Source organism: Mizuhopecten yessoensis, unplaced genomic scaffold, assembly GCF_002113885.1.
Source record: "Mizuhopecten yessoensis strain PY_sf001 unplaced genomic scaffold, ASM211388v2 scaffold2417, whole genome shotgun sequence".
Taxonomy (NCBI): domain Eukaryota; kingdom Metazoa; phylum Mollusca; class Bivalvia; order Pectinida; family Pectinidae; genus Mizuhopecten; species Mizuhopecten yessoensis.
In genome coordinates this window covers 68,593-82,504 of record NW_018404536.1, presented here as the reverse complement: position 1 = coordinate 82,504, position 13,912 = coordinate 68,593, and positions in this window count along the sequence as shown.

Here is a 13,912-nt window from a genome sequence, read left to right as displayed (position 1 = left end):
ATGTAACTTGGCATAGAGTTTCGTTATATGATGATATTTAATTTGTGAAAGTTTCATACTTATCCCACAATGCCTTTTTACTTAAAAACATTTTTACTGTGATTTAGAGTACAAGGACCAAAGTGCATCTCCTTGCTTAACACCAAATATTTCCTTTCAATACAAGTCTATATGAATGTATGTAGATTAAACAGGTTCAGAAGAGTATTTATAGTAGTAAGAGGGGCGTTTGACATGCTACACTGACCAAAAGTCAGATAGTTTATGCTTTGCAAATGCAAAGAGAGACTAAGTTGTTCGTTCAAGTTACTGCTTGCAATTAACAGTTAATCCTTTTAATTTCATACGGTTTATTTGTTGCATTCTATGCTACCTGCTACTCATATTATTTCTTAATTACTTTTCTTCCCTTGTTGTTACATTACGTTAACCATGCCATCGATGTATGTTGTAAAAAGAGATCACCCATCTGACCTTTGTAACAAGACGAGACTCGTTTGCCTTTTCTGTATTATGTTGCTTCTGCTTTTTGCTGAGACAGTAAGGCATTTGGATATTTATACCAACGTCTTCTAACATATCAGTAACGTCACGAAAACCACGGTCAACAATCATTATAGCTTTGCCGCGGAATTCGAAGAGTTATGGTTTGAACACGCAACAAGTCACAATCAGTGTAATTTGCTTCAGTGGAAACGGTAACTTCGGGCTGGGATGTACATGTAGGAATATCTTTTAATTCATAAGTGGGTTTTCTACATACATTGAACACATGGTAACTAGTTTTTATTTAGCTCATATGACACTTTTTCTTTCAGATAGGTCAAAAGTTGTTCATCATATATTTTTGGAATGTTGGCAGTGTGCCTCTTTTTACAACATACACTGATGGCATGTTTAATGTAATGTAACAAAAAGGGAAGAAAAGTAATTAAGAAATAATATGAGTAACAGCTAGCATTGAATAAAAAAAATAAACCGTATGAAATTAACAAAAGGATTAACTGTTAATTGCAAGCATTAACTTGAACGAACAACTTAGTCTCTTAGCATAAACTATCTGACTTTTGGTCAGTTTAGCTGGTCAAACGCCCTCTTACTACTATAAATACTGAGCCTGTTTAATCTACATGCATTCATATAGACTAGTATTGTCAGGAAATATTTGGTGTTAGGCAAGGAGATGCACTTTGGTCCTTGTTCCCTAAATCACAGTAAAATGTGTTTTTAAGTAAAAGGCATTGTGGGATAAGTATGAAACTTTCACAAATTGAATATCATCATATAATAAAACTCTATGCCAAGTTACATGCTTATCCCCAGATGCATTTTATGTACAATCAGCGGATAAACATTGGAAATAGGCAAAACATTTGATAAAACAATGAAATCGGTAAACTTTAACAATTAAAACAGATACCTTCATTGAGGCTAGGAGACTTAAAATAACCAGCAAATCAAACTTCATATATTAAATCAACCATTTTACAGTAGTTGTGGTGGCAAATGTTATTTTTGATTTGTAAGTTAACTCTGATAAGTAAAAAAACAAATCAGGACCTGGAACTCACTTCAGCCACAGGTGTTGAGCAAATATTATATGATATATATAATATACAATACTAACAGTTGATATCTTATACTTCCAGCATATAAAGGGTGTCATGCACCTTTTAATTCACTTAAAATTAAGAGATATTTGAAAAAGCCAAGTTTGAGATGTGTCCAGAAGCCATAACTCAGTACAAAACAAAAGAAAAGTATGTAGTCAATATGTAATTTATGTAAGTCTACTTAAATGAGTGAAGTTATAAATTTCAAGTCAAAATATTAATTAGAATGGCAATTATTGAGAAAACAAATTACTTTTCAATTGAAAATAACCGAAAAGACCCCCCTGACGTAATCCTTCGTTTTATATAAACAATCTTTAAGTGACGATTGAATTTCTCTCATTTTTCATTCCGTTACATATGCTTGTTTAATTTATCCATGTTTTCAAAAACAGAAATGATATTATTTTAGTTTTTAAGCTCATATTGAAAACAGCAAACTATATTTGTGATTTACCATACCCCTTTTGGTACCCCCAGAAACCCACTTTCGGTCAAAGTTTTACCTTAGTTTTTCCGCATGTCATACAATAGGAGATCTTTGAACAAAATAAGGAGGTGAAAATCCGAATATACCGGGGCCTAAAAAAGGTACTTATAGACACCCTTCCTTTGGGTTTATTTTTATTTGGGAATGAAAATCTGCCCGTAGATACCAATACAGAAGTATTCAGACACGTGCAACTTTTCATCAAATCCAGCAACAGATTTTAAGTAAAATATAATAATTGAAAAATATAGTTTGTATGACTTGTTAAATGCTATCATGTAAATATCAATATGTACTGTATTAGAGGAAAAGGCGTTGATAAGTTGATATAACTTGTGCCTAATCCTCTGCTCAAATTTGGGGCAATAAATATGTTTAAATCAAAATAATCGTGCCATTCAGGCAGGCCTCTTCATAGTGTTGTCAAACTGAAATGCAATAGCATTTATTTAGTTAATTTAAGCATGTACTATTGTCTAAAATTGCAACGGGACGGGATTGGGCACACGTTATACATCTTATACAAAGCTCTTTCATAGCATTGGCATGTTGCGAGACACCAAAACATGACGTTGTGATAACGGGCTAAGCAGAGACTGTTTATCACCAAATGCGGAAATTATGCCTTACAAATAGAAAGTAATTGTTGTATAAATTTACAGAGTATTGGTAACGTGAATTGAGATGCATATAGTATGCTTTATTTATGCAATACACGTACGTGCACCACGTGACGTTAATACGCGTGGTTGGTTTTACCTTGGGCCTGTTCGATTCGTTTATGCGGAGCAACCGGTTTGTTCGTTTTTAAATGTAACAATTTGTGGTATGAATCCTGGCGGACCTGCAAATGTGTATGCAGGCCCTGCAAAGCTTTGTCAAGGCTCGCCCGAAAGCAGCATCAGGCTACTATGTCCGACCTCATTTAATAAACGAACAAATGTTGGTCCGACCGGTTCAACCGTTTAAACGAAGACGGCCAAGGTCCATTCTACACAATGAAACAGAAGTCTGTATGATTAATCAAAGAGTGTTCCATTGAGAAACGCGTACTTAGTTTAGACATACTATAGCATGGATACAATATCTTATTACGTATATTGAAATTCTAAAAACTTTATTGTTTACAATACGAATATCTTCTTTCTTAACGACTGTACCACATATTTCACCAGGATTTTAACCAGTTTTAACTCTGTATTGCCCACAACACCTACTTTCAGCAGCTCGTCCTTGAGCACAGAGATCGCGCCTTCACCATTTGTGGCCTGATGACATAATTGCTATTTCTCGCGACCCAAGTGAAGCACTTTTTTTATTCCGATTGAGATCAGTGTTAAGTATTTCACTTCACAGTTTGGTAAAATAACCGTCGGAAAATCCGTGTTAGTGATAAACATTTAATGAAAGCAGGTTGAAAATAAACTGCTGGTTCGGTTAGAGGAAAACGCTTGCATACATGTGCCAGCGAGAAATTCACGTAAAAATTATATTTTATAATCGTTTGTGATCTGTAACTTACACCGATATGATTTTATTGAAAAGCGTTTATCATTCATGAACATTTAAATGTAGGTAAAAATGAAAATAAATTGCAAAGAGTATGTTGGGATTCATATTATACTGACATGTGCTGGCCGAACTGTATAGGTTATAAGTACCTGATAGGTACCTCGCCATACCTGGTCGAGACATACACAGTATTCAACGCGGCTAATTATAGATCAATTACCGAATCAAATTTAGAACTGTCTATTATACAGTTCTGTCTCTCCGGAATCGACATGATAAATCACCAAATAAAGCCGTTGGAATAATCTCCATCATTAAGTCCCGTAACAATAAATATACGTGACACTTGATTAAAAACCAAGTTGTTGCTGTGGGGAGGGGTAAATTGGCGGAAAGGTGTTGCTTAATTAGAGGCGCGTGCCAGTGTCCCGCGTGCTCCCCCTCCCCGTCGTTACATATCGACCACGCATATGAGCCCCTAGTTGTCAAATTAAACTCTATGAAGCGTAATCAAACACCCCGGCGGTCGCTCATTGTGACAGCACTGCCGCACCGTGCTATTAAACTCCACTTTACCGTAGTAAGTCGCCGGATCACTTACACTTGATGATATGCATTAATTAGCGTTATGGTTGAGGAGGGGGACAGATTGGACAGGGGGAATCTGCTGTCCATATGGGACACTGCGGCCCTGCCCCGTGGTATCGAAAAACAATTAACGGAAAACCGGAGCGAAATTTACACTCTCGCGTCAACAGTCCGGGGCCGGTGTCACCTGAATACACATTTGCTATATATCTGGTTGACACCATGATGTTGACACGGCCGAAGACGAGGTAGCACACTGTTGTTGAACTAGGTCATCGAATTGTAAGTAACCTGGTACATAGCTGTCCATGTCGGCTTGTTTATTTGTAGGGGCTTAGATAAGGTGACACAAGACACAATTACAAAAACTGCTCTATTTCATTTGTTGCTTAATTAATGCATCAATTACGAAATACACTGTAAGGTTATATTTGTTTGTAAAATGGTTGCAGAACGATGCTTATCTATGTCAAACCGTTATTTACCACACATCTGTACGTTTGTTCGCCATAGCCACGACAGAATAGCAGTTCAACAATCTAAGTCACTTCAGTGATTGATTCAAATAAGTTTGTGGGCCGCGGTGGCCAAGTCTGACATTCAGCTATCACTAGCCCCTCCATCACTTGACCGCGGGTTCCGGACCTACGTGGGACTGGCCGTAGCTAGGTAAATGGTTTTTCTACATGTACTCTGGCTTTCCTCCACCACCAAAACCTGGCACGTCCTTAAATGAGCATAGCTGTTAATAGGACGTAAAACACAAACAAACCAAAACAAATGAGTTTAACACATAAAAAGTGGCTTCAAAATAAACCGCTTGCTACTTTTTTAGTTTCAATGTATTATTTCCGATATTTTCCTATGGTATACCTTCATTAAGGGGAAATTAATTGTCAATAAATACGTTGTGGCGACATAAGTTAGAGCAGTGGAGGGATTATATGATGGAAGAAAGGATTCGTAAACGACGGGAGTTGTAAAAAGTATATGACGGAAGTTGTAAAAAGAATATGACGGAAGTTGTTAAAAGTATATGACGAAAGTTGGTAAAGGTATATGACGGAAGAGGATTAAGAAGCGGAAGTATGTGATAGTAAAGGATTGGAGGACGTCTTAGAATATGACGGAAGTTAGTGGAATTATATGACGGAAAAATAATAATAGTAAATGACGGAAGTAAGTGGTAGTAAATGACGGAAGTAAGTGGTAGTATATGACGGAAGTAAGTGGTAGTATATGACGGAAGTAATAATTTGTAGTATATGACAGAAGTAAGTGAAAGTATATGACCAAGGTTAGTGGTAGTATATGACGGAAGTAAGTGGTAGTATATGACAAAAGTTAGTGGTAGTATATGACGGAGGTAAGTGGTAGTATATGACGGAAGTTAGTGGTAGTATATGACGGAAGTTAGTGGTAGAATATGACGGAAGTAAGTGGTAGTATATGACAGAAGTCAGTGGTAGTATATGACGGAAGTTAGTGGTAGTATATGACAAAAGTTAGTTGTAGTATATGACGGAAGTAAGTGGTAGTATATGACTGAAGTAAGTGGAAGTATATGACGGAAGTAATAATTTGTAGTATATGACAGAAGTAAGTGATAGTATATGACCAAGGTTAGTGGTAGTATATGACGGAAGTAGGTGGTAGTATATGACAGAAGTTAGTGGTAGTATATGACAGGAGTTAGTGGTAGTATATGACGGAAGTTAGTGGTAGTATATGACGGAAGTAAGTGGTAGTATATGACAAAAGTTAGTGGAATTATATGACGGAAGTAAGTGGTAGTATATGACAGAAGTAAGTGGTAGTATATGACGGAAGTAAGTGGTAGTATATGACGGAAGTAAGTGATAGTATATGATGGAGATTAGAGGTAGTATATGACGGAAGTCAGTGGTAGTATATGACGGAAGTAAGTGGTAGTATATGACGGAAGTCAGTGGTAGTATACGACGGAAGTTAGTGGTAGTATATGACAAAAATGAGTGGTAGTATATGACAGAGGTTAGTGGTAGTATATGACGGAAGTAAGTGGTAGTATATGACGGAAGTAAGAGGTAGTATATGACGGAAGTAAGTGGTAGCATATGACGGAAGTAAGTGGTAGTATATGACGGAAGTCAGTGGTAGTATATGACGGAAGTAAGAGGTAGTATATGACGGAATTTAGTGGTAGTGTATGACGGAAGTAAGTGGTAGTATATGACGGAAGTTAGTGGTAGTATACGACGGAAGTCAGTGGTAGTATATGACGGAAGTTAGTGGTAGTATACGACGGAAGTAAGAGGTAGTATATGACGGATGTAAGAGGTAGTATATGACGGAAGTAAGTGGTAGTATATGACGGAAGTCAGTGGTAGTATATGACGGAAGTAAGAGGTAGTATATGACGGAAGTAAGTGGTAGTATATGACGGAAGTAAGAGGTAGTGTATGACGGAATTTAGTGGTAGTGTATGACGGAAGTAAGTGGTAGTATATGACGGAAGTTAGTGGATGTATATGACGGAAGCGTTTATGACAAAGTAATACTGGAATATGTGGTTAACTTGCATATGACGGTAGGTGTTTTGATATATCACGGAGGTATGACGTAGAGAGTTATAATACCTCATCTTTATAACAGCGTCTCTGATTTGGATTATATTTGTCACATGGCATGGAAGCAAAACATTGTGTCGCCTTTAGGAAAATGTGCAAGAGACTGAAGCAGACGACAATAATGGCGCGGGGGCCTGATTATCCTCACTGTTGTGTTATTTAATCTTTTTCGGTATGATAAAATATTGATTTCCCTTATTGTAGGGAAACACTTTGTTTTCATGAAATTAATAATCCCCGAAACCAGTCATGTTTCACGAGGCCACCCTCGTGAGAAACATGATAAATCTCGGAAAAGAAAGAATCGCGGTTTCCTTTCAAGGGCAATAAATGTATTGTAACAGGAGTAGGTTGTAATATTTAACAGGAGGATAGGTGGTAGTAAATGACGAAGGTGTTTGGTTTGGTTTGGTTTAGTATTATTTACCGTCCTATTAACAGCTATGGTCATTTAAGGCAGGCCTCCCCTGTGGGCAAGATGCATGCGTGTAGTGTATGCGTGTGTGTTTTGGGAGGCTGCGATATGTTATTATTTGTCTCCTTGTGATAGCGTGAAACTGGTGCCGACTTTATAGTGCTACCTAACTGAAACACACTGCCGAAGACACCCAGCAGGACACCCCACCCGGTCACATTATGCAGGAGTAGAAACTACCATTTTTACAGACTCTGTCTATGTCTCGGCCAGGGGACAGAACCCAAAGCCTTCCTCACAACGGCGAACGCTCAACTAAAGGCAAAAGGTGAGGCATTGTCAATGGAGACATTAGGAAGAAGAAAGTTGTTTAGAAAGAAGAGAAAAGATAAGATCCCAAATTTAGTCGCCTCTTACGATCATGCAATGGGGGCAGCAGGTACAATTTGTATGCCCTACGTGCAGGGACTTGACAGATGTGTATGATTATGTATGATTAGTAATTGGTAAAATATAAATTGGGAGTGTATGGTATTCTGTGACAAGTGTAGGTTGTAGTTTATGATGGGGAGAAGTACACTTTGGCGGATTTTGGTTGTATTGTATGACGGGAGATTGAGGTATAGTCTAACGGGACTAAGAGGCCAGTACATAACGGAGTTATATTTAGTTTATGTCGAGAGTTGGTGATAAATACCTGTATATAATGGTAGTCGGTGGTAGCAGAGGGACCTGATAATGGTTTACAGTAGGTATGCTCGGACATAAACTCATGTGTCCGAATTAATATTAAACGTTATGGTTGTATATATTCGACTCCACCTAATTTTCTCGTGGCAAAAACAGTATTTCTGGTGCCTGTAAAACAAGTGCTTGGTATCGTAAGAAGTATGGATATTTGTTCTTTCAATAACTTTCTATATCCAGGTAAATTGGACTCAGTTTCCACCAAATCACACACCATTGCGATGTTTCGAGGTTTTTCTTAGTCATCTTTCCACATTCTGCGTATGAGGTTGACGTCAGGCTCGCGCAAACACTTAACGTACTGCATATTTAACCAATGGGATTATGTGTGACGTTAGTAAGTTGTAGTGTTTAACGGGAGTAAGCGGTATTGCTTTCGTGTATCCCGGTTAAAACGGTTCAGATAGAGCAGACACGAACGCAATTGGACCGGAAGTGAGCCGACCTTTAAGGCAGAGCTTAAATTTAGACAAGGCTCGTCTGGACCACCTCGATATGCACGTGCCGAATACTCCAAAAATCAGTCTCGGTTCCGACCTGTCGGTTTCTTTCGGGGTCAGTCGGTTGAAACGGTTGAACCGGACACGTGAAAGCGGCCGTGGTGTAAAGCGGGAATAGGTTATACCTGGAGTTGGTGGTAGTATATGACGGGAGTAAACAGTAGTATTCGACGGGAGTGTACGATAGCGTATGCTAGAATACTTGACGAAAATAGGGGGGTGGTGTTTGATGAGAGAAGCAAAACTGCTTAGAGAACCGTTCCAGATTCAGTTCTTATCACACCAAGTCCTGAATCTTCAGATTTAGGGAGATATGAAAACATATCAATTTATAAAATTTTAAAAGTATGGCGCCATTGTTGCACGATTGTGGGAAAATAATGATCTCGAAATATGACAGATGTTCAATATACGTTAGTGTGACACACTAACCCCTCTTTAGTGGAGGTTTTTTCTTACACTATCTACGCATTTAAATACTTTTATTTGTCTAATAAAGTGTACATAAATCGGAACATGCGCCTTAAATGTATGATTGTTCCTAATGAATTGATTCTATTGCTTTATATATCAGTTCTCTTCGTGTCGCCGTTTGGTTGAATCACGATGTATTAACCATAACTCGGCTGTGCACCAAAGTGACGATAGAAATAACGAAACTTGATTTGCTCGACTGAGATGCACGTAATCTTTATATCTTTCATATTCCTAGAAACAATTTACTGAAATAATGTTGGGTACGGTACCGGTCCACTTTTCCGGATCCCGGAGGTGTACGTCTGTCGGTGCGGACAGCCTTCGTGTCTCCGGCGAGTCCCAAACGGATACTAGTCTCCTGGAAAGTTCCCGCCGTCCTTATCTGACCAGCTCGCCGTGCCAATCGAGATAGCCACCCCGCGCCCTCTGATCGTAAAACACTGTACATTATTCTTGATTGTATTATAAACATTACGTCCAAAAACGTTTCCGCATGAAAAGGATGGGGTAAAGTTATAGTATTGAAGTATATTGTAAAATGATATATTTTTTATTTGCGGGCGTACTAAGGCAGATGTATTATCGCATGAGCGTCTGAAGACAACCCGACGCGCCCTTGCCGTACACGACCGTCGTAAATACCAATTCATCCTGCTATTGATCAAAGGATTGGGAAGGCATACAAGTCAAATCAAATATGAGGAAATATATACGTCTGGATTACAACACGCGGTGCGGCCAAAAGTGTCCATGCTTTCCAAAACTTTCACTGATTAGTTCTGTCTGTCAGACTTTCTTCCATGGCGAATGTGTCCACAAGCAGTGCTTACAATCTATCCCAACAACACGAACTAAACATATATCTGTCCGCCAGCCAAAATTTAAGTTCAAAATATTTTGATCAAATGGTCCATGTTCTTATTACAGCATGTCAATCTCACATAAATCATTCGGATATAAATGTGCATATGCATTATTTACAAGAACAGTAATGTATAAGAAATGTCAAGCTGACGTCAATTGGACAGCCAGAAACTATGCCTCCTGTTCCTCGTCTGAACAGGAAATCCTTGTTGTAGCCGGTATAGTTTGTTTATAGTACACAAGAAGTACAATCTTATTATCAATCAGTATTGTTAGACGACATTAACAGTTGTTAGTGACAAAAGATTAAACCCCTTATATACACAGGTCACTAGCAATAAACCTTTTCATTGACGTCTTCGGGGCGTTCCTTTAATTTCAAAAACAATTCCAGATAATATTGTTTTAAATAATTAAATTTAAATAAACGTCAAAACTGATAAGATGTATATGTAATCAAAAGGAAATGCTGACCGACCTAAGTGTAGTTTTGTATTTTTGTTAAATCTGAATGTAGAGAAAATGTGTTTTATTCCTGGAATGTCAACGTGGCGTTCTTGCATAACATGAGACAATACAAATGCACATGTAGATGATGACGATTATTACGACGACGACGACGACAATGACGACAATGACGGCCTTAGTTTCCATAACAACCATAACATACATGACGAAGATGTCTATGTCAGTCACGAGTTTTGGAAGACGATGCAAAAAATAAGCATTTGAATTTGAAAACGTGACTAAGAACTTGGTTTTTCACAAGGACGCTATTTATGTCCCAATATTCCTATATCCTGCACATAACATGGTATTCAGATTTGTTCTGCAATATTTTTGGGGTCGTGATTTTTTTTTTCCATTTCCAAAAATATTTTGAGATTGTGAAGAATGTTCGCGTGGATTGAGCGCGAATATCGTGGAACACTTGTGATGTGATGGAACGAGAGATAACAGAGATTTTGTTTTGAATGGTGGATGGAAAAAATAAAACCCGATAGTATCTCCTGTATGTGTACATTTGTTCGAGAAACATGTATTTGAAGTTCTGTCGATAGAGGTCCAGAGATAAGCTGAAGTACCCAGTGAAGTGTTCACATTATGAAATTTTTAAGTTTATAAAGTTTTGCATCAGAGTTGATCAGATAGTCCTTTATATTGCTTTATACTTGCACACATATTTCGTCACAAAGGAGGTACCGTCGGGGGCGCGGCGGGGGGTCAAACGAGCACCTGTTCTGATGGAGTTCGTATGTGCAATTAAAGCCGAGCGGATCCCCGAAACTACACCTACACTTGTATATAGCGAGGTTCGCTGGGACTCCGAGTCCGTGGCCATTAGGGTAACGATTCCGACTCACGAGTTTGGATGAGATGTACCCAATCCTCTTTATACCGCTCCTTGTCGATATCATACTTCGAAACTTTTAACATTTTAAACTGATATTTGTTTTACATATTGTTACACAGAAACGGCATTGTATTTGGTCATTTTCGGACGTTGATATTCCGAACATTTTACTTAAAACTTTACTATCTTTATTTATTTGTTATTTTATTAGATGTTTTGTAAGTAAGACATCTACAACTGTTTAGGATTTTTCGATTTGTGATAACGCGCATCCTCTTGCATTGAAGGCAGTATCGTGTGGTCCTTCAATGTGACACGTGCGCCTGCAGGTCAGGGCCGCAGCAGCTTACACTCCAACACGTACATTTTTTTGACGAATCAGATTAACAAAATATTAAAATTAACAAAACATATGTCAAGGGTTTGTCTTACCGCGTTTTCTTATAAAGTTCCTAGCCACGTTTTATCTATGACTGACAACAGATTTATGTAATTAATGTAAATATTTTTTAAAATAGTTTTGTTTTGTTTTGAGATGTTAGAAGAAATTTCTACAATATAGCACCTAAAAAACTTGTCTTCGATGGTATTTATTCTGTTACATTTTGTGTCACTGCAGTGTCTTGTTTGTCAAACCTGAGTCGAGTGGGCCTCTAAGGAGATGTATTAAATACGATTGTTGCTTAAGTTTGTAGTATTATGGGATGCTTCCGTTTTAGTAGCTGTATTGGGCCTTATCGTCCGTATCGCGGTCCATCTGGCACGGTCACTTCCTGTGACAAGGCGCGTACTTAGGGCGTACGTAAGTTTCTGACCCAGATTCGGACGGCGATCCGGAACAGAGTGAACTTGACGAGTTGTTCACCTCAGATGGATGTATTTGTGGCTGATGTCTACACGGATTTGTTTGTTATATTAGTGTATTACTGTACACACACAGACACACGCTCCGTCACTGTGAGATCGGGATAGTAGAAAAGTCATTTTAATACGTTATATCGTTATAAATATCCCTATTAATTTCATGTAAAAGTGTTTCTATTTTTGGATCACAGCAAAATAAAAGAAATGCTTTTCCTGTCACAAATATTTCTATTTCATTTCTTCTAATTGTATTCTTTAATACAAAAGATAACTTGTTGATAATGTTTTATCCGAGACAATCTTTGTTAGTGGTAAAATACGACGAGAAACCTAATTCTACGTTATGCATATGTGTACTAAATGAAATCGTGTTATATTACATTAATAAATTCAGATACAAATTTAAGCGTATAGTGTACACTTATTTTATCAATTGTCATTTTTTATGTCTCCATTCTTCAGTTTCCCATCAAGTGTCATATTGTTTTTGTTTCTTCTCTCACGTGGCGACTATCCTTTTTTTTATTACGAACACATGTATCAGACTGAAAGGTTGGCTTATAATAATGCTATTCTGTGAGACATTTATAAATTAGTAGTTAAAACAAATTTCAAATTAGTTCCACGACATTCGACATACCTAAAAATGTTAATAGGAACAACTTTTAGTGAATTAAATGATAATTTAAATATATCAACCATACACATGTACATGTAATCTTAATCAAAACAAAACAGTTTTGTTACAGAAGGCTAGATCCTTTTTTTGACGAATCGGAATATACACCGTTGTTTCGAATAAAACAGTGCCTGGTAGCACGCAGAGTAATTTATATATAGCAACTATAAATCACCAATTTGATTTGTTTTTAAATCACGTGTACAGAAATATCTCGATATTTGTATCAACACAGTCTAACTCCGTATTACGAGTCAGATAAAAATATAACAATTGTTTTTTCAGGAGAGTGTTAAATGTTTTGTGATGTTATAGTATCTTATTCCGTAACAATGGCGTCATCATATCCACGCACGTCATTTAGGATAGATACCCCATGTGTTCTCCCAAAATCATGGCGTGTTTGAATTAATGTGTGTACATTTTGGAGGAACAAACATGTCTGCGGTATACTTAATTTCCACACATAAAACTTTAGACTTTTGTGAGTATTAAAATTTATATATTTGAAATATTTGACTTTAGGTTTTTATAAAAGAATAATTAAAATAAAATGATATTGAGTGTACAATCCCCGACAGATTTCGTTCATGATAATCGTAACAATTCGGCATCCCGTTGCTGACAACAGTACAAATTCCTGATTGAAGTGCTGGTTAAGAAATATGTCATCCCATAAGTTTAAATTTAGTTGTAGGAATAATATTCGGCTTACATAATTATAGAAAGTTAACTTAGACTTGTTCAATGGATATGATAACAAACAAATCCTGATCAGATTTAAAATATTAAAAATATTTCTCTTGGTCCAGTTCACAGCATCCACGTATCAAACATAGAAGACTTCAATATTGCCATGAAATCATCCGTAATTTATGTGTATTAATTCTTAAATCACGTGACCCTTTTTTTGTTGACAGTATGCGCTGTGCATGTGTGTCTGATCGATCTCCAGACAACATGAGCGAGTTGCTTCCCCTTGACAGCGAATTTTGGTTATCGACAATATTTTTGCACCAATTTGCACAGCATTAAACATTTATGTATTCGCTCTCCAAAGTCAGCATGTTTCACACAAAAAAGTACACATTTTCCCCGGTGTTTATCTCAACACGCATATCAAAAAAGTGTTAGAAATCTTCCATCCGAAAAATATCACAATATCAATATTTTCATTTTTTCCCCATGCATGCTGTTTTA